This window comes from Pipistrellus kuhlii, unplaced genomic scaffold (assembly GCF_014108245.1).
Source record: "Pipistrellus kuhlii isolate mPipKuh1 unplaced genomic scaffold, mPipKuh1.p scaffold_m20_p_5, whole genome shotgun sequence".
NCBI classification, from domain to species: Eukaryota; Metazoa; Chordata; class Mammalia; order Chiroptera; family Vespertilionidae; genus Pipistrellus; species Pipistrellus kuhlii.
In genome coordinates this window covers 42,747,834-42,770,153 of record NW_023425551.1, presented here as the reverse complement: position 1 = coordinate 42,770,153, position 22,320 = coordinate 42,747,834, and positions in this window count along the sequence as shown.

Below are 22,320 nucleotides of genomic sequence, written 5' to 3'. Positions count from 1 at the left end.
TGCAGGGAAAGGTGCGGAGTTCTGGAAGGGTGACAGAGTTGTTACTTTGTGAAAGAGAAGTGCAGGGAATCCACTGGGGAGAGAAAAAAGGAAGAGGAGAGAAAAAAAGTAATCTCGGAACGAAGGAAAGATGGGAAAAGAACTGAAGCCTTATGGCAAAAAGAGTCAGTGTGTGATCTTACAGATTTTAGGGACAGTATTTAAAAAATGTTTAATGATTGAGTGAATCCTGAACAACCAGGTTTCTACACAAAAGCTTGCTACAACTTCTGCTTGTACATAAGCAGAGAATATAGCTTGCTGCTTGCTGGAGGTGCTCTTCCTCAAGGATATCCTATATAATAAAAGCCCAATATGCTAAGTGTCTGGTCATCCATTCAACCAAAGTGTAGTATGCTAATGATATGCTAAGGCTAGTGGGCAGATTCTTTGACATGTAGGTTAGCTTGCTGCTGGGGTCCAGCCGATGCCCTAAAGCTCTCCCACGGTCCCTCCCCAGCTGCCTAACCTCCCATGGGGTTCCTCAGCCTGGCCTGTGCCCTATTGAAATCTGGGACCTCTCGGGGAATGTTTGAGAGTCGGTTTCAGCCTGACAGTGGAATGACCAGTTGCTATGATGTGCACTGACCACCGGGGCAGATGCTCAATGCAGGAGCTTCACCCTGGTGATCAGTGCACTCCCACTTGGGGAGTGCCACTCAGTCAGAAGCTGGGCTCACAGCTGGCGAGTGCAGTGGCGGTAGCAGGAGCCTCTCCTGCTCCACAGCACACTAAGGATGTCCAACTGCTGGCTTAGGCATCAGTTGGACATCCCCCAAGGGCTCCCGGACTCTGAGAGAAAGCAGGCTGGGCTAACCACCCCCCTGAGTGCATGAATTTCATGTACTGGGCCTCTAGTCTTATATAATAAAAGGCTAATATGCAAATTGACCAAATGGCAGAATGACTGGTCACTATGATGCTCACTGACCACCAGGGGGCAGATACTTAATGCAGGAGCTGCCCCCTGATGGTCAGTGCACTCCCACTGAGGGTGTGTCCTCAGACAGTAGCCAGGCTCACAGCTGGTGAGTGCAGCAGCAGGAGCCTCTCCCGCTTCCATGGCAGTGCTAAGGATGTCCAACTGACAGCTTAGGCCAACTCCCCGCAGGCCTAAGCCATCTGTCAGACATCCCCCGAGGGCTCCTGAACTGCGAGAGGGCACAAGCTGAGTCGAGGGACTCTTTCCCCCTCCCCTGAGTGCATGAATTTTGTTCACTAGGCCTCTAATACATGTATAAACATATTTCATACAGTTATTTTTATTATTACAATCACTGGACACAAGTACCAATGGAAGGCAGTTACTGATTTGAAATACTGATTGCAAAGTGAAAAGTCCCTCTTCCATGTAGCATCTTTAAATCTTAAAGTGTTCCACCTCTCTGACCACCATCTGTGAAATGAGGCTGTTTACATGACTGTGGAACAATACTAGTTTAAATTAAGACTTGTGTACATTTCCTGAAGAGAAGATTATAAATATTAAAATATTTTATTTTTTTTATAAAAATGGTGGTTATAATTGTAAAATTGGCAAGGTTCTTGTGAGAACTAGATGAGATGAAAAGGGCCTATCATAATCCCACAATTTGCTGTTCTCTAAATATTAGTTTTTATATCTTTTTTTTTACCTTTCTGCTGTGCTGACATGCTCTTTTCTTATTAGAATTACTTTATCCTTGACTTTGTCATCTCTTAGTCCTTTGCCCTTACCCCTTTTGAACTTGTGGCTTGATTTCTGAGGTCCAGACAACCTTACACTGGCAGGCTTTACAGTTTAACACCCTATAAAGCTATTCTATTTATGGATTTCCCACTTGAGGATAGTTCACAAAATGGGCATCATCATAGTTCTAAATATGGATTATCACAGATCTTTGTTTGCCTGTCTTTGATTTTGCATAATAGTCTGACATCAGGAAGCAATAATATAGAACCAGAAAGTTCTATTATTGTGTCTCTGAATGGATTTAAAAATTGTGAACTACTGAGTATGATAGTTACATCCTCATTTTCTATTTACGTTCCAATGATAGAAAATTATACACTTTAGGGAGAATCATATTGTACCCATTCAGTTTTCAAATTAAGTACTATTTATTGAACACCTAATGTGTGTTAAAAATCTAAGATAGGATGGTGAGATAAATGACACAATCTTAAAGTTTAGGTGAGCCTAAAGAAACCAAACAGGGACATTGCTATATATTTTTGTAGTTTTAGTTTTGTTTTAAATAAAAAAAAAATGGGGTAAAATACTTATAAATTTACCATTGTAACCATTTTTAATTGTACAGGCTTATATTGTTGTGCTATTGTTACCACCATCCATCCACAAAACTTTTTCTTTTTCTTTTCATTTTTAAAAAAATATATTTTATTGATTTTTTTACAGAGAGGAAGGGAGAGAGATAGAGATCTAGAAACGTCGATGAGAGAGAAACATCGACCAGCTGCCTCCTGCACACACCCTACCGGAGATGTGCCCGCAACCAATGTACATGCCCTTGACTGGAATCGAACCCTGGACCTTTCAGTCCGCAGACCGATGCTCTACCACTGAGCCAAACCGGCTTCGCACAAAACTCTTTTTCATATGGCAAAATTCAAACTCTGTACCTATTAAACAATAAAGTCCCATTCTTCTCTCCACCTAGCCCTTGGAAACTACCATTCTGCTGTCTGTCTCTATGAATTTGACTATGCTAGGTTCCTCAGATAAGTGGAATCATAGTATATTTGTTCCTTTGTGCTTGCTTATTTCACTTAGCATAATGTCCTCAAGGTTCATTCATGCAGCAGCATGTGTCAAAATTTCTTTCATTTTTAAAGCTAAATAATATTCCACTCTATGTATAAACCACATTTTGCTTATTCATTCATCCATGGATGGACACTAGGTTGCTTCTACATTTTAACTATTGTAAATAATGCTGCTATGAATATGATAAGACTACCTGGTGGTGGTCTCTCACTAGTGGACAGGCATAAAGTCCACTTGCATTCTCTACTCTTCTCTGAGAGGAGGCAAAAGCTGTTGGCTGTTGAGTGAGAGGCAATAAATTCTTGTTTCTTCCAGGTACAGAAAAGATTTTGTGCTACTGAGGAAAGGATAAAAGTAAAAGCTATCTGCCCCTGAACATGGGGATGAAATAATATACATTTACACAAAATATCTAGAAAATTTTAAAGAATCTACCAAAAAAAATGCTACCAGAACTAAGAAATTTACCAAGTTGCAAGCTTCAAGGGTAGTTTATATTAAACAGATCAATAGTATTCCTATATACTAGCAAATAACAATTGAAATTTAAAAAAATTAAATTGAAATTTTAAAAACTACCATTTACAATATCAAAATTATGAAGTACATAATGACACATAGCACAAATTGTACAAAGTCTGTACACTGAAAGCTACAAAATGTTGCTGAAAGAGGTTACAAAAGAATTAAGTAAATGGAGAGGTCATGGATTAGAACTCCATATTATTAGGTGTCAATTTCCTCCAAATTGGTTCATCTATCACACTTGCAATCAAAATTCTGTCAACCTTTTTTTTTTTTTTTTTTTTTGTAGAAATTGAGAGGATGATTTTAAAGTTTAACGTGGAAATGTGAATGACCTAGAATAGTCTAAATAACTGAAAAAGGGACTCAAAGTTACAAAACAGTGTGCTGTTGGTGTTAGGATAGACATATAGATCAATGAAACAAAATAAAAAGAACCAAATGCGGAAACCACCCAACATAAGGTTTTGATTTACTTTCAGTGAAAATATTTTCTTTTTAATGTATCACTCATCATTACTGACTTCCATGGAAGTTTTTTATTATAAATTTTATATCCTAGAATTGATTATGAGCTCATTAAGGATGTAGAATATTGTTTTATATTTGTTATATTTACCTACAATGTCTTGCTTTACCACAAAAAATTCTTTCCTATAAAGTTCAACCTCTTTTCCAGTATTCTAATACTTGCCCAGCCTACTTTAATAATCTTATTAACACCTGAAACATAATAAGTAATCAATAAATATTCATAAAATTAATAATAAAAATTAAGTTTAATATGAACATTGTTTATTTCCACTTTCTTATGTAAAGGGCAAGTGAACATGTCCTCTTCATAAAAGCACTCTATATAAAGGAAACAATGTGCATTTTCCTATCTCATAAAAACTTAATGAGTAACTTCTCTCATCCAGATAATGCTTCAAATACTTGGAGCACAGAGCATCATAGTACTTCTCATTGTTGTTGTCTTGCATTAGTGTAACAACCCCTGAGTTCACATTAGAAATTTTGTGTCCTAGGGTTTAAACATTATGTCACTTAACTTAATGGATATATGCTCATTGATTATTATATTACTCATCATGTCTGTTCCCTCTTGGGTGAAGCACAGAAGACATCCATAAAGTAAACAAACAAGTATATGAATATCTATTATATATATATATATATATATATATATATATATATATATATATATAATATTATGTATGTATGTATAATCTAGAACAGAAAAAAAAGAATTAAAAATTTGTTTGTTTATTTCTGCCTAAACTTTTTACAAACTAAAGTTACTACATAGACTTGTGATTAAAATGTAAATAAAACTTACTAAAACCACATTGATGATATAATACAATACTGCTTTATAAATGTAGTTGCATTGTTAAAAGTTAATGAAGAATTCAGAAAAGATCTGTGTTGTCAGAAAAGATCTATGTTGTCATATCTTTAAAACATTCATTACCAAGTTATCAGATATAGTCATATCTATAAAATGATGTGAGGAATTTAAAGTAAAACAAAGAAATTATTTGCAAGTATTTACCTATCTGCCATGTTAATCTTATCCAAATAATGCATTTTAAAATAACCACAATTACATTAAAATGTTTCAGCAGGACAAAAGGCAGAGACTGAGATTAAATGTGTTTGAAAACCTATTTTTAAAAATAGATGACTGTGATTCCAGACTATACATGTGGGAAAGAGAAAAGCTATTGCTTCCTAATTTGAGAAAATACATTATTCATCAACTTCTTTCACAAAATGGAACACAATTTAAAATGTACTTATTGAAAACTTCTTTCAAACATCCAGTTCACAAATATTTATTGAGCATCTATGCTGTGCCAGGAATTGTTCCAGAGATTTGAGATACACCCTGTGAGTTTAGATTCCAGTCTGTGTGAAGCTTATGTTCTAGCAGGGAAGAGAGAAAATTAACAAATCAAATAAAGCACACACGCACACATCCAAGTTAGAGGCTAATAAGTGCCATAAAGATACAATTAGAGCAGGGTGAGTGGGTGTGGGTGTGGGGAGCGCTGGCTGTTTGCTTGGGAATACTAGTTGCAACTTTCAGGAGAATGGTCAAGGGACATTGTACTGAGAAGCTGTGGGAAGTGGCCATGCATTTGTCTGGTGGAAGACTGGTGCCTGCAGAACGAAATGGTCCAGACAGAGGGGATTGCTGTGCACGTTTCCTAAGGCAGAGTGGTTCCTGAGTTTCTGGAGTGTTTCTGGATGACACTCTAGAGAGCAGAGTGAGCAAAGGGGGGAAGTGGTAACAGTTTAAGTGGGAAGAGAGGACAGGGGAGGAGAGGAGAGGAAGAGCTGATCATGTAGGCTGTTGTAAAACCTACAGCTTTTTCTTGGATGAAATTAGGAGTCAATAATTCTCCCTTTTCCCTAGTCAAGGAACATAATAAGTAAAGACTACCTAGTGAATGGCGTTCCTCACCTAAAGCCCAGTAACGCTTTCTGCCCTGGCTTCTCCAGGAAGCTGCTCAGATCACCCCAGTCTTCCTTGGACCTAGGGCTGCCTCCTGGTAGCAAGGATTTGTGATGCACTCATCGAGATCCCATCACATCTTTGCCTTATTTAGAGTTGTCTTAAATCTCTACATACATTATATAATTCTTGAAGGTAATACTATAATTCTTCTTAGTATTGCTACCTTGCACAAAAAAAACCTCAATAAATGTTTTTTAAATGACTAGGGTTCCTTGAATTTATAGAAATATCAATTTCCACTCTGTAAGGGATATATTACCTAGAACAAACAACAAAGAAATGTACCATCATCTTAGAATGTGTGCCTACCAAAAAGTGATATTGCACTTTAATTTTTTTCTCTATTATAAGCAAATGTTTTCATGTCATTTATAATTATCAAGCTTTTTGTGAAATAAAAATACATTGCTGTCTAGGTTCTTTAGTCACCTTGTTTAATAGGGTTTGCAAAGTCTCACATTCTGTATCAGTCCTAGCTTTTCCTTCACATGTAATACTTGTCTTTTAAATAGTGATGCTTTTAATTAAGATATAATACAATAGGCTGATACTATGTCTTTCATGTGACGTTTTATGTTTGACTACTCCATTTTCCTCAATCATACATCTTTTTCACAGTGTTTAATATTTTTGTTTTAATGAGAACATGGCATATAGACTGGTGAAAACCAAGATACCAACATGATTTGTTGTTCTACTATGGGTGTATTATATTAGGAAATTCAATTACATGTCAGTTCAATCTCTTCATCACAGTTTTTTTCTACACAACAACCTATATTTAGAGAGTAATTCATGGCCCATTGGGAAAGGTTAGAGCTATAATTAGACCTTTTCTCTAGACACTTGAGCAATGGAATGAATGAGGGTTTGTAACAGCTTCCCTTTAATTGCTCCCTTGTGGTCTTACAGGAAAGCCGTTAACTCATGTGTAGGGACTGCTCCCCACAGCATCCTTGCACTGACATTTGAAGTAGTGATTAGAATGTCATTGCTTTCCAATACTTCATTGTTATTCAGGGGACACATTCGATTTCTTTCCCCGCATACTGCAAGGATCACAAACGCAGACACAAAAAGTATCACCTCTGTGTTGTTTTATCATCGGCATCGAGCTTTTGAAAGTGGGTTTGTTCTGAATACAGTGTTCATACTGGACTCTATTCTGCACAGTGTCACTGTCTTGTCTTTTAGACTAATGGGAACAAAGCAGAATCATTCTTTATGTGCAAAGCAGTGCACCCCAAGGGCAAAACATCTATCAACATGAAAAATAGTCAAGTAACAACCAAGAAATTGTGTTTTGTGGAAGCTCATAGGTTTGATTGTATGTTTGAGCCAGCACACTGCCATGTTAGTTTTCTCGAAACTTTGAACTTAATAGTTTCTTATTCAGATGTCTTTCTTATCATTTATACTGCCTGAATTCAACAGTTCCATTTTCCTCTCAGTACTTGCCTGCAACTCAGCTAAGGCTGAGATTTACTGAGCTACAGAGCACAACTATCCTTCTGTCTCAGAAATAAATTACAACTCCAGAGCCCTGCTCTTTCTTCATCCCACTCATTTGTTAAAAAAAAAAAACCCACAAACATCTTCATCATGGAGTGCATGAGGATATCATGCTTTAATGAAGAATACAAGCTAGCTCCCACTCCTCCTTTTTCTTTCTTTATTTCCTCATACTGTATGTGTATGTGTGTTAAGTACATGTACAGTATGATTTATTCATGTTGTATAAGTCTCTTTATATTATAGATTCTACAGAGTAAAATGCCCTGATATTATATATGCTCTTATAATCAAAGCTATTTTAGACCTTTTTCCCCCCCAAAAAAATAAAAGGAAAAGAAAGACTTTTTATATGTACAGTACCTTAATGTAGGTATCTGAAATATGGCATTCTCATGAAAAAAAAAATACTTTTAGAAGTTGCTGAAGAGTAGCTACAAAATTGAAATGATCATGATGAAACGCTGCAGTGCAGGGTCAGGGGAAGTTAGAAGTTAGAGGATTATTAAACAGCCGAAAACCCAGACTGAGGGGGAAAGGTCGCAGAAGTGAGATTATTGAGGGCATAGAAAAATAAGTTGAAATGGAGACTCTTTCTAAGTGTCAGAAAAGTTAGATCTCAGAGTTTCTAAATACTTTACAGTATTCACCAGCTATAGACAAGAGAAAATGGGCACGGGTTCTTAGACTGAAAATTTTTCTATAGGTCAAAATTTAAAGCATTGACATTTTAAATGTAATTAATGGCATTTAAGAAAATATCTTTGTTGAAATTATTTTCAAAACTTGCTTCATAGTTGTAAGAGAAATTTTTTTAGCCATGAACAAAGATTAATTTTAGAATTCCTAGAGACAAAGAAGTAGGGATTGTGGATGATCCTTATTTGCACGAGAATATGACATATCTTTTGCAAACTACTCGATAAACATAGAGAAGGAAGGGGCCTCCCAGAGGACTGTAAGTAGTGGGGTGAAGGGGACAAGCCTGTCATCCAGAAAGTGTAGGTCAAGAAGATTGGTTATCAGGGAAACTGGACCATCAAGAAACCAAGGTGCTGGTGGGGTCCTGAGAGTTTTCAATGGTGTGAAGTGAACATGAGCAGGAGTCTGAGAGCCTTGGGGGATTCCATTCATTCTGGTCATTGCTCAGAGTTTGTGCAAGCAATGTGATAGGAACTTGAGGCCTTCTGCACCAAAGCGCTTTCTTACGGAAAAACATAGGTGAGTTGACTTGAAAGTACGGGTGATTAGAACAAATGTTCCAATGTGAGTGCTCATTGGGTGTGAAAAAAAAAAAAAAACAGTCTAGAAATTAGGATAGTCACTGAACCCTACATGTAGTCCCCTTTGATCTTCAGAAATTGAGAGAATAGCTTTCATTTCTTACATGAAAGAATATAGTCTGAAGATGACATGATATATAAGTAGTATCAAGATTGGGTACAAAATGTTAACATTCTTTCATTCAATGGTTATTGATTGAGTGCCTGCTCTGAGTACAAAGCCCCATTCTGGGTGCTTGGGGTTTATTGATGGGTAACATTAGACAAAGATCTTTGCCCACCTAGAGCTTACGTTCGCGTGTGGGGAGCAGAAAGTAACCAGTAAGCCAAAGTTAAGATCATCCACATCGCTGTGTTTTCACTTACAATTTAGTGTTTCCCAAAGTATGGTACGCGTACCCCCAGGGGTACAGGAAGAGTTTGGTGGGGGTACCTGTTGCACCAGAGTTTGGTGGGGATATGCACTGCACTGTGCTTAGCTGCGCCTAATTCTCATGAGTACGATGGGTATGCAGCATTATAAAAATTATAAAAGGGGAGCACATATATCAAAAGTTTGGGAAACACTGATACATGTATGGATGTGGTTATTTGGGCTCTTATTTTAAAGGGATAATCAATATATCCATCATGTTTACACCAGATAACACCTGCAAAGATGATTTTGGGGTTATTTAGCAAATGTTATTTTATTATCCACATACCCTATGTTTTTAAAAAGTTCGAGTTGTGCAGAGAGAGCAAGTGTGCAGCTAGTCAGAATAGTTATTTAGTACTGCGGACAATTTGCATATATCTAACCGGAGAGAACCTCACTGAATTTGAAACGGTTGGTGGGTATTGGGGGTTCTCACAACCAGCTCCTTCCTGCCTGAGGTCATACAATTTGTGTCGATACAGAACAAGGAACAGGACAGAGAGAAAATAGTGCCAAGTGCTGGCTGGTCCCTAGCAGTGGGCATTTGATTTATTTCATCTTTGTGCTTTAATTCAGTGGGGGGACATCTTATCAGCCTGCTGGCAACCATCTGTGTTTTAGAGGTGCTACAGGATCAGCCTGGGTTGCATTTTCTTTATCTCTTTTATAATCTGCCCAGCTTCTGAGAAATTATTGCCATTGCCTTCTCTGTACAATCAAAATGTCAGTGCCTCCCACCCAATAGGTTTTGCTCCTTGACTATGAACATAGTAGAACCATAAAAAAAGCTCATGTGAATCAAGTTTATGGTGACAGAGCAGTGGCCTCATTTTACATAAAAATACAGGAGCCATTTTTTAAAAATTGATAAAAAAACAAAACAAAACAAAAAACAAACCAACAACTCTTTTTGTAAGGAAGAGCTGTGTTTTACTCCAACAGCAGGGCACTTAGTACAGTTTTAGGATGGACCCAGAGCAACCTGTGCAACAAGGGAAAATCTGCCTTATCATAGGGAGTATCAGGTTATAACAGTGGTGAGCAGATCCTTCATAGCATCGCTTGCAGCATACACACTACTTCATTCATTTTTCTTAGACATGTCTCTGCTCCCTTTGTTTTCAATGTCATCTCCTTTTCCTGGGAAGGAAGCTGGGGCTAGCTGAGAGAAACCCAGCGGAGCCTGGGTTTCTGTTTGGAGGAGGCTCAGCCTGGACCGAGGTTCCTGTCTGGAGGAGGCTCAGCCTGGACCAAGCCCTCACACAGGACGGCTTGGAAATACCTCTGCAGCCTTGAAAGGAGAGGCAGTCACTTCCTAATATGACTCAGGCGCCTGGAGCCCCTCAGAGCAAGTGAAGTTTGACAATTAAGAAGGAGGAGGAGGAGGAGGAGGAGGAGAAGGAGGAGGAGGAGGAGGAGGAGGAGGAGGAGGAGGAGGAGGAGGAGGAGGAGGAGGAGGAGGAGGAGGAGAAAGATCTGAGGCAGTCTGCTTACTTTTCCAGGTGTTACATTTTAGTGAGCCTTCTCTCACTCACCTTCTGACCCTTTTTAAGGGTTTGAACAGCTTCTTTTCCTGTTGCTGACCACAAGGTGTTGACAATGCCAAAAATAAAATAATTCCTGCGTCTGATAAAGAGTCATGGATGTGTCTGGCCAGTAGAAAGACACTTGATATTCTTATCAACATTCTTGTCCACTAACAACAGTGTGTCTTTGTAAAATAGGTAAAATGCTTTTATAGTTTCAAGTTGGAAATTCACACTCCAGCAAGGTTTTAAAATAATCAAAAAATCAAAGCATATTTTTCTTTGTCTGTAAATTTTTCATGTGAAAACAATTAGCATTTTAAAGTCCAAAGGGGAATATCATTTCATTTTGTGTCTCATCTATTAATCTCCAGGTGCTTTTTGATACTAATATTGTTAACTTTTATGCATAATGTAAATGTAAAACTTGGTGTGTGGGTTTTTAATGTACATGTAAGTTAAAGAGTGACATAGTCAGGGGTTGACAAATGCATGCAAACTTGTCCAGGAAAATCATAGTGCTTCTTAGAGTGAGAATTCTGGTTGTGAAATTAAATGAAAAACTTAGAAAAAAGAAAACTGAAGTCCCAGGGGCTTACCTCCCCATCATAAGTATCTGTTACTAGGTGGTGGTTAATCTAGTGGTACTCTCTGGATCCTCAACTGGGTAGCTACCTCTGACTCCAGGAGCTGTCTAGTCTCACACCTGAAGTCACCATAAACATGCCCAGGTACCCATGCATAAACACAAAGACAACGTAGGCTGGTTGAAAAATGAAGGAACAATTTGCAAATTAATGAATTAGTCCATGTTTAAATTTCCAGCAAACAAGGTAACCATTTATTTATCTAACAAGCTACAGTTTGATTATTGGCCATTAGTGTTGGAATATCTAAAGTAGGTATGCATTTTATATTCTACTAGAGGCCCAGTGCACAAAATTCATGCACGGAGTGAGGGTTCCCCCAGCTCTGCCTGCACCCTCTGTAATTCGGGACCCCTACACCTTTTTCTTATCTAGCTAATCTCTTCACACTTAAAAAAATTAACTGAAATTTCACCTGCTTTAGGAAATCCTCTTTGAACAAATCTCCTTACAATCTGTATTAAGTATTTTCATAGTATATCATTCTTTTTCTTTAACAGCTACTTAGAGTGGATGCAATGTAGTTTTTATTCTTGCATCTGAATTTTTTCTTCTTGCTCTTGTAATAGCAAAGCTTATCCAATTTACATTTTCCATTCAAGGGCTTATATTTGGTTCAGTTTCTACTTGGATCCCTGCTTTTTTTTCTTCAAGCAATAAACATGGGTTGTGATAGTAAGCCTCACTTGTAATCAAGCCTGTAGGTCTCTCTGTAATATTTCTGTAATACCTATCACTTTAGCATACCAGAGATTGTGTTCATTTATAGAAAATAACAATAAATGTCACTGATCATTTGATCTTCTAGTAATATTTTATAGCAAGATGTATTATTCTAGTAATTTAACTATTACAAAACCGAGGTGTACAGAAATAAATTGTGTTGAACAATAAAGAATCATTCAAATATTAAAGCATAGTACACTTAGGGCCTCCCTTGTCCTGTGCCTCAGATATCATAGCATAGTACACATGGAACTCAGCTTCCTTTAAAATAGGAAGGGATGCCATACTCATTGAGCAGCTAATTTTATTTAGGGGCCTCACTTGTTCTGCAGTTTTACAGAGGGGTGAGTAGGGGCTGAGGAAATTTGAGGAAACCCAGACAGAATTTTCCTCCTAAAAGATTTTGCTAAGCTGGCCACCAGGACCACCTTGCATTTGTCCAATTAAAACCCAGACACACAGCAATAATAAAGGCACTGGTCTCCTACTGCTAATGTATAAGGATCAAACCCCAACCTGCAGGAATTCACCCCCACAGTCAGGACCAGGCCGCTGGGTAGACCTGAGCTGCTGTTCCTAACTCTGGGGAGAAGGGACTTCCCATGGCTGCAGGCTAAAGGGGAACAGGTCCATAGTGCAGGTTGGTCAGTGCCTGGGATTGCAGGGCAGCTTGGCCAGGCTCTGCCTGGTCTGTTCACCCCATGATCACAGGGCAGCTCGGCCTGGCCTGTTCTGTTCTCCCCATGATTGCAGGGCAGCTTAGACCCAGGATCTTTGCCCAGTGATTGTGGGGCAGCTCGGCTTGGCCTGTTCACCCCATGATTGTGGGGCGGCTTGGACTCTGGCAAGTGGCAATGCCGCAAGCTGCCTAATGCCGCCTTCCCAGGTCCCCCTCTCAGCTTGGATCCACCGGTGGCCTCAGGTGCTGCTCCCCGCTGCCTGCACATGTACCCAACTCCATCAGCCACAGTTTACCTACCATCTTTGCTGGGTTAATACTATACTCCCGATTGGCTGTGGGCATAGTGAAGGTATGTCAATTAGCATTTTTCTCTTTTATTAGTATAGACTAGTGGCCTGGTGCATGAAATTCATGTACCTTAAAAGGGGATTAATTAGAGGAAATATTTTAATATTGCTATTTGCCATTTCTCTGTAATAGAAATGTCAGAGAGGAAAGAAAATTTGTAAAATGTATATGAAAGTTTTCCTCCTGTCAGAGTCTGGGACACACCATGGGGTCCAGAGAAGTAATGAGTTTAAGAAGCACTGGCCCAGAGGATGTAAGCTGGGGCTTCCAGAGGTGTCTAAAATTTTGTGCACCACCCATCCTCTGACCCTCCAACCTGAGATGAGAGAGAGGGAGAGAGAGAGAGAGAGAGAGAGAGAGAGAGAGAGAGAGAGAGAGAGAGAAGAAACATCAATGTGAGAGAGAAACATTAATTAATTGTCTCCCATGTGCTCCCCAACCAGGGCAAATTAGGTATGTGCCCTGATTGGAAATCGAACCCATGACCTTTGCAACCCTGCCTTTATAAGCCATGTAAATTAGGATCTACATGGTTAATTTTCTATTTTAGTAATTATGTTTTTCTAAAATAAAAAGTAAATTGATATGTCTTTCTACATGTTCTTTTATGGGGAATATATATATATCACACAGACACACATAAGATACAAGCTGTGTCATGAAGATGTTCATGCTTTTGTATATGAAATTAATAATTTTATATCAACTGTCAAGTGACAACAGTTAAATATCAATTAAAATGTTTACACATTAACCTGGGACTAGTAAAGACAAGAGAGTTTGTAGGGATGGAAAATGATTCATTTCTGAATAAACTCTTTAATAAACAAATATAAAAGCTACTGGACCATAATTTTCATGCTTCATTTTCCCCTGGTTACTGGAGAGTTATGCTGTGTAAGTAGGACACTTTGCCAGATGTGAACTTAATGTAATTGTGAAGCAGTCTCTGAAACAATAATGCAGCATGTAGTCACATTTCAATTTGGACTTACTATTTTTATTATGCTTGTAAAATTAAAAATTTACCACAAATTCAATATAAAAGAGGGAACAGACTAGGGGAGATGTTTACCAAGTTGCCCACATATGAATATTAACACATTATTTGTTCAGAAAGAAATTTCAAACCCCTGGCTTCAGACACTGATAGTGGCTAGTGCCTTGTCTATATTGACTTATCTTTAACTTCAACTACCATGTCTGATATAGCCTTGCCTTCATCATCTACCATATATGATGCAGCCTTGCCTTCACATTTAATGAGCATATAGGTTGCAGCTTCATCTTTAACGTCCACTATCATATATGATGCTTGCAGGGCTCATTGGTACCTAGACTAGTGCTGCACAGCAATTATATGAAGTAAGCTCTTGTCATTTCTTTCTTTTTTTTTCCCCCAGACAAGAACTAACTCTGACCAAGTTAAAACATGCTTATAATAATACAAATACTCAGAGTATGAGTATGAAATGTGCTCCAAAACCAGCCTTCTTCCTCTGTACTGCTCTGACCTTTCAAATCAAGGTCATTAATCATTACCACTCTCTTTATAAAGTCAACATGCCCAGAAGCATTCATAGGTAGGGGGTAGGGGAGTCATTCTCTCAGTAAATGACTTTAGTCCTCACTCTGTACATCTAGACTCTTTCATGACTAATATATCTAATTAAATAGCATGAAATGCAAGTAACATTCTTCTTATTTGTCATGAAAGTTATTTAAATTTTTACTTTTAGTAATTTATCAGTGATAATAAAAACAAATTTTAACAAATAATTCATATGCTAAGATAATCCTAGAGATAATTTCACTCATTCAAATACTAACACAGAATGGAATTAAAGTTATTTATTAAAAATAATATAGCCCCTTTGTGTTTTTGTTACTTAGCTGAATATATTATGTATGGGCACACACACTCACACACACACACACACACACACACACACACACACACACACAATTTAGCTAACAACAACAACAATTTTTTTTTTTTTATGAATGTTATATTGCTCAATTACTTTTAACTGTTTGGTCCTCTGTATGCTACCTATAATGGCTACTTGAATATAATCTGTTTCTTATAGTAAGCAAAGAAAGTAGACCTAGAGCTTCTTTGTTATAATATTTCTCTGTATTCACCACTATATTTTATTTCCATGAGGAAATATAACTCTTTTCTCTTCTATTTATTTTGCTTCACAGCCTCATTGATGGTGTAAAAATAGTTTCTACATTCTTGTTTATTAGCATTATAATATCTAGATGTAAGACCAAGTAAAGTTTTGTAGATGACTAGCTTTTTTAGTTTCAGATTTGTTGAATATTGCTGGCCCAGACCTGAAGTCAGCAGAGTATACAATAGGATTTATAAAGATGTTAAGCTATTTTTTTACTTTAATAAATATCTAGAGAATTTTTACCCTTATGATTAATATACACTCTTGTAAGTTTCAGGAAGTTAAAGTCAGCCTTTCAGAGCCTGAGGATCATCATATTTATTGTTTTCGAAATCACTCAGATGCTCAGCTGTGCAATAGAGTAGAACTAATTTAGTAGAAACAGGAAGAAACTGAGCAGTGTTGCAGATAATCTTATGATTTCCATGGGCACAGACTGTTAAACATGACCCCGAAGAGATTTACACTGAGTCTCATTATAGTTCAGGAAGATGTTTGCATTCATAAAGATGAGACCTTCAGGGATGTAATAACAACACTCTCCAGATAGATTCACCATCCTGATTTCTCAGTTTATGTCTTGGTTAGTTTTCAGTTCATAACCAGAAATTCCTGTGTAGATATATAGCTAGTTGAACTCACTATTTTCCCTTAATAAGGCTATTAAAGTTATCAAATACTGTATAAGCCAATAAAATGAGGCACTTATAAAAAAAGCTACAGCATTAGATTATATATTTTATTACCCTGATATCAGAGGTGGTGCTAAATTTGAGAAAATTATTGATATTTCTTATGTTTATAAATTATTTAAAATTCAAAATTATTTAAAATAGAAAGATAGTTTAAATTTTTCTGAAAAAATATCTGAACTACCATTGCCATAGAATTACTTTTTGATGAATCATTGTTCCATAATAAAAATGGATAGCACTTTAATTTAAAAAAAACACACAAATTTATAGTACATTAAGTCAAAAGGGAAACTCCACTAGAGTATTTCATATTTCCTGTAAGTGAATATAATTACAGGCTCTATATGCAGGTAGGCTGGCTTAGTGCAGTGATATAATTTTACTTGCATTAATAATACTGAACAAAAAATATAAGAGGCAAGAATAAGCAAATATCTCTTCTTGGGGAAAGCATTTGAAATGTTGAATGTGAAGAGACTTTCCTTGTGGAATGAAGACTATAGTGTCGCATTGGTATAATATATACTTCTGGCTTCTCATTACACAGAGATATGAAGTATATTATAACAATTGAGAGTTCTTGGAAATTCTTATTTCAGAGCAAAGTCACTGATCAGATCTCATACATACTGATTGGATAATTCTGAGTGATTTATTTCAATAAATTGAATATTTATTCAAAAATATATGTTTTAAATCAGTGACCAACATAGAAAAAACATCACTGGAAATTAATTAATTCCAACATATTGAACATATCAGGTAAAGAGTTTCCCTTGTTTACAATGCCTACAGTTGTCACAATGCCAGGATAGCAACCTGGAAAGTTTAAATCCATAATTTCACCAAACTTACATATCCATATGGCTACATCATAGTTATAAAATATTTTAAATATTGATATATTAATAATTATGACACTTATTACTTACACTCTGAATTCTAAGTGGCTTAAAAATCAGTTGAATTATATTTCACTAAAAACATAGTTATTTACCTTAGCTTGCCCTGCTGGTGTGGCTCAGCAGTTAATTGTCAACCTATGAACCAGAAGGACATGGTTCGATTTCCAGCTGGAACACATATCCAGGCTGCAGGCTTGATCCCACGTGGGGAATGTGCAGGAGACAGCTGATTAATGTTTCTCTCTCATCATCGATGTTTCTGTCTCTCTTTCTCTCTCCCTTTCTCTCTGAAATCAATAAAAATATTTTTTTAAAAACATAGTTGTTTACCTTATCTTAATAAAAAGTGATTTCTTAGATCACAAGATCTCACACATCTAGAGGAAATGATGAACAACATAGACTGATGAACAAAAACAGACTCAGAGAAAGAGAAGCACTGAACAAACCTCAGAGGGAAAGTAGGGGAGGGTGGGGGTAAAAGGGAAGAGATCAACCAAAGGACTTGTGTGCATGCATATGGGCCTGGCCAGTGGCCATGGACAACGGGTGGGTGGGAGGGCATATATAGGGAGGGGATTGGGATGGGATTGGGGGGATGAGGACAATTATGTGATACCATAATCAATTTAAAAAAAAGGAAAAAGAAAAAAAAGTGATTTCTCCATGAATTTACGTAAGTACCTATTTTATTAAAACTATAATTATATATGCAATTTGGAATGTGATTATAAACATTGGCTATTTATTACTATTAGTCTCTAAAGATTCAAATTCCTGATTTAGTATTACTTCCCACTATCGACTTTCTCTACTGTTTGACAAGCTTACCATAACCAATATTACTCACATTATACTGGCTTATGTATCTACTTAGATCTGAATGGCAGCCCTGTTTTACATAGAAGTCTGTGCTTCCTTGCTCGCTTTCATTTCCTCCCTTCCTCACCATGGGCAGATTTTCTGTTGATGTCAGCAATAGCAGCTCTTTGGGAATTTTATTCTCTTCTCCCACTCCTTACTCACCCCTCTCTACCCTCTCTATCTCTTGCAGAGGCAACCTTGGTTTGCTTTAAGTCCCAGTTGTCTGTCTGATTGCACTCACACTGGATACCCACTCCCAGTCAGCTCTTTCCCTGTTACCACTCTCTCTATGAAATTGCAGGACCCTGCTATTCTTCCCCAGTAACTACCAGGACCAGCCGAGGTGGCATAGCATGAAGATGACATGTCACTGCCCATGTGGAAGTCTGACAAAGTCCACAAGCATAAAGGAAATATATGAGCAGTTATTGAGCACAAAGGACAGCACCCAGTGTGCTACAATCTCCTCATAATCAAAGGGTTTACATCCTCGTTTAAACTTTTCTCCTAGTGGTCTGACTCTAGACAAATTACCTAGCCTTTCCAAGCTTCAATTTCTTAACTATAAAATAGGACCAGTATTTCCTTTCTTTAAAAATTGTTGTAATCACTGTATCTCAACACCTAACACATAGTTACGGGAAGAGAAATAGATTTTCAGAATGAAATGATAATCTTCATCCAGACAAAACTGTTCCCAAATGAATGCAATTAATTATTTTGTTTGAAATAGAAAATAATGAGTCGTAGCATGACCCATTCAAGGGTCCTTGTGAAAACAGCTGTAATTGAAGTCATTGGCTAGCTCCTTATTTGTCATGTCAAGAACTTTTTCAAATAGCAGTACTATATTCATCCGGAGAAAGATTACACATTTAAAGCACACCATCAAAATCCCAGTGCCTGCTTGTAAATTATCTAACAATAATGTATTCTTTTTCACATGAAAAAGATATTCAAACCAATTTTTATTTGTACAGCCTGATGGTTTTCCTTAACTGCCTTCCAACCTCTGGGAGATACAGTGGATGGACTCACACAGGATAGTTCCTGCTCCTTGCAGCATAGTGCTATGCAGGCAAAGGCTCCAGCAAGACTCCCTTACAGCTTGACTTGTAATGGAGCTCTGCCTACATAGAGGGCCCGTGGTGACACGGGGAGGGAGGTAGCAATGTTGTGAAGCAGAAGCCACACATCTGCTGCTTCTGCTATTGGCGGACAAGTGTCTCAGCCATAGAGGAGGTCAGAATGCCGATCCTCTAAATTCGTGGGTGCCAACGGTTTGGGACCCAGGCAAACATTTGGCTGGCTCAGGGCCCGGAGGATTGTTGTGGAAGAAGCAATTGTAGTGAATAAACATTCTAGGATAGTAATCTTCCCCCTCCCCCCCTGAGACTTTATAAACATTTGAATATATTAGAAATTATGAAGTCAAGTATTTTTTTATACAGATGTACTTTGCTTTATTTTGATGGACAAATTATTATGTTCAGAATAATGTTTGTCCTTTTCCATGTGCCTCTTTCAATAAAAAAAATTCTAAGACATAGTCCATGGTTAGTAAATAATTTTGGAGAAATGGTTTTTCTTATTAAGTAAATCTTATTTAATGTTCACAGTGATTGTTTTCATATTCCTTCAATTATAATCAGTATATATGTGCATATATACTGCATATGTATTGTATACATTTCATATAAATGTATCTATATATACATATTCCTTTTATTTATATCCTTGATGTCAGAATTTAGAAGGAAAAGTAAAAGTTGATAAAATAGAGAAAAGTAAATATTATAAAATGTCAAGAATGAAATAGGCTAGCCAAAAGACAGTTTATCATAAAAACCAGAAAAATTAAAGTTGAATTTTAGCTCTCTTTGTATTGCCTCTTTTCATTAAGTGAAGTCAAATAACCTCTCTGAGCCTAATATCAAAGAATTATTGTAAGAAAAAATGAAATGGCAAATATAAAATGCACAGCATAGCACTAACTGGTTTGGCTCAGTGGGTAGAGCGTCGGCCTATGGACTGAAGGGTCCCAGGTTCCATTCAGGTCAAGGGCATGTACCTTGGTTGCAGGCACATCCCTAGTAGGGGGTGTACAGGAGGCAGCTGATCGATGTTTCTCTCTCATCAATGTATCTAACTCTCTATCCCTTTCCCTTCCTCTCTGTAAAAAACCAATAAAATATATTTTAAAAATTAAAAAAAATGCATGGAATACAATAGAATGCATACTTTATAATTTACTAGTAGAATGTTATAAGGATACACTTTGTCTTAGTTTCTACTGAGGCTCTAAATGCTTTAGAAAGCAATATATAGGTACAAAGTGTTCCTTAATAAAATGAGGGACATAGCCGTAAGGCAGGCCATAAGGCACTGTGAAACTATTTCTCCCAACCTTAATTATTGTTTTTCTTCCAGGATATATCAAGAGTAGGAAAAAAAAAAAAAAAGTACGGGGAGTTTACAGTTACTGGGGATGATGGCAAAGATCAGCAAAGGCAAAACAAAATCTGTGCTTTCCTACAAAGAGAGAGCTTAACTGGGCACCTGGTTGTACTGCGTTTCTCAGGCTCTCAAGCAAGTAGGCATGGCCAAGGGGAGGCGAGCAGGGTAGGGACTACGAGAAGGCATGTCTCTCCATGTTCCCCTCCTCTCTTCAGTCCGGATGCATGTGATGGAGAGGCCCTAGACGGAAAGAGCCTCTCCATGACCAGCTGGGGGACAGCCAGCCCCTTTTTTCAGCCCCCTCAGAAGCTTTAGCAGAGCTGCTGTAGGAAAGCTATCTACACTTCCTTTTCAAGCTACTGAAACTTGGCGTTCTGTTTGTTATTGCTTTCTAGCCTGCACAGCCAATACGGAGAGCCCGCATGCTCTTGGAAAGAGCTGTGGGAGCGCTATGGCCTTTCCCTTTCCAACTGCTCATGGAGGAGGTCAGGGGGATGCACACCATCTCCAGCCAAACGCGGGGGTGTGTGAAGAAATTCCTGTGGAGAGCTTGCTTTCTGTGCTCTGGAATCTGGGGATAGGCAGGGAGTGTTGACTGGAAGTCCTAGGGCAGACCACGTGAGGATGGGGAAAAGAGACTGAGGGAGAGGGGGAAATGCATGAAGGAGAGAGATTGAGAAGCATGAAGTGAATGTGTCAGGTTCTCCCCAAACAGTTGTGCCCTCCCCCAAAGGCAGCCAGCCTGCAGCCGTGTTGACAGGGAGTCCTACCCGAAAGGGGTGGAGGGGTGAAGAGACCCCGCACTGGGTGAACAGCTGAAGCCCCTTGGCTCCCGTGTCTATCGCCAGACAGAGGCCACGTCACTTGCCTCACAAAAGCCCGGGCTGGTTGGAGGTCTGCACCAGGAGGGACTCAGCAATCAGCTAAGGTCTGGAGAGAAAACGCAGCTGTATCTGCTGCCCCCGGGGGCCCTGCAGCCATGTGCTACCCATCCAGTCCATGGTGTTGGGAGTTTCCCCTGCCGCCTCTCCTCCCTTCACCCACTGCTTCCGGAGGGACAAGGGCATTGGGAAGGGTGGAGTTGAAGAATTTCAACTATCCTTGCTCTTTGTAGGAAGAACAGCTGAGGCAGGCCCCAGCTGGGGGAAGGTCATTTAAATTGTGGAACAGATTAAACTGTAATGTTAGATTTGATGAGATTTTAAAATTTTTTAAATGAGATTCTGAAAAGGACTGGAAACGCTTTGGGACCACATGAGATTTTTATTCAGGGGTGGGAAAGATCACCTCCAAAGAAAATAATTATAAGGAATTTGAAGGGGGATGATGGCTCTCGGTAATGGTACAACTGTGTCCAGCAAATTCAATAAACTGATTAAGTAGTTTTTGTCATCCGTTAGAAGAAAAAATAATTGTTATTTCAAACCACTTCTGGCTCAAAGGGAGTGGCACAATTTTTTCTGGAATAGAGTACCTTTTGTTTAGCAAAACATTTTGCTTATGATACAAAGGCAAAGCCCCTAAGCATTGGTCCCGAGCAAGTCTGTCATATGAAATTGTAACACAAGCCACATACATGAGCCACATCTGTCATTTTTAGCTTTTAGTAGCCACATTAATTGGGTAAAGTTACCTTAATAACATATGTTATTCAGTATATTTAAAATGTTATAATTTCAATAGGTAGCTAATATAAGAACTTGTTGATAGGCTATTTTACATTTTTAATACTGTCTTCAAAAATCTAATGCGTTTTTTATATTTACGCCAATCTCAATTTGAACTGGTCATATTTCCGAGTGCTCGATAGCTATTGGGTTGAACAACACAATCTAGAGTTTTTCATGTCTAAATCTGCCTAAGAAACGAGCAGAAAACCTAGACTATGGAGAAGGTAGAAAGAGGGAAGGGAAGGAGGAGAAAGATTGAGGGTAACAGCAAGAAAAGATGGCCAAGCAGAAATTCTGAGTATATGGAGGAAACAAATGCTGTGTAAAAACAGGAGGGTTTAGAATAGTGTGTGGCCCCTAGAAAGTGCCCTGTAAATGCTGGCTTATATTACCGGAAAAATCCTTTCACCTTGACATGGACCTACATCTCAGAACCCTTTAGGGTGATAGTAACTAATTATAAATTACATATTTACTTTCCTACAATTTTACCTCCAGCCCATCTTTTTGACCTTTGTCCAAAGGCTTTAATCCAGGCACACCCACCCC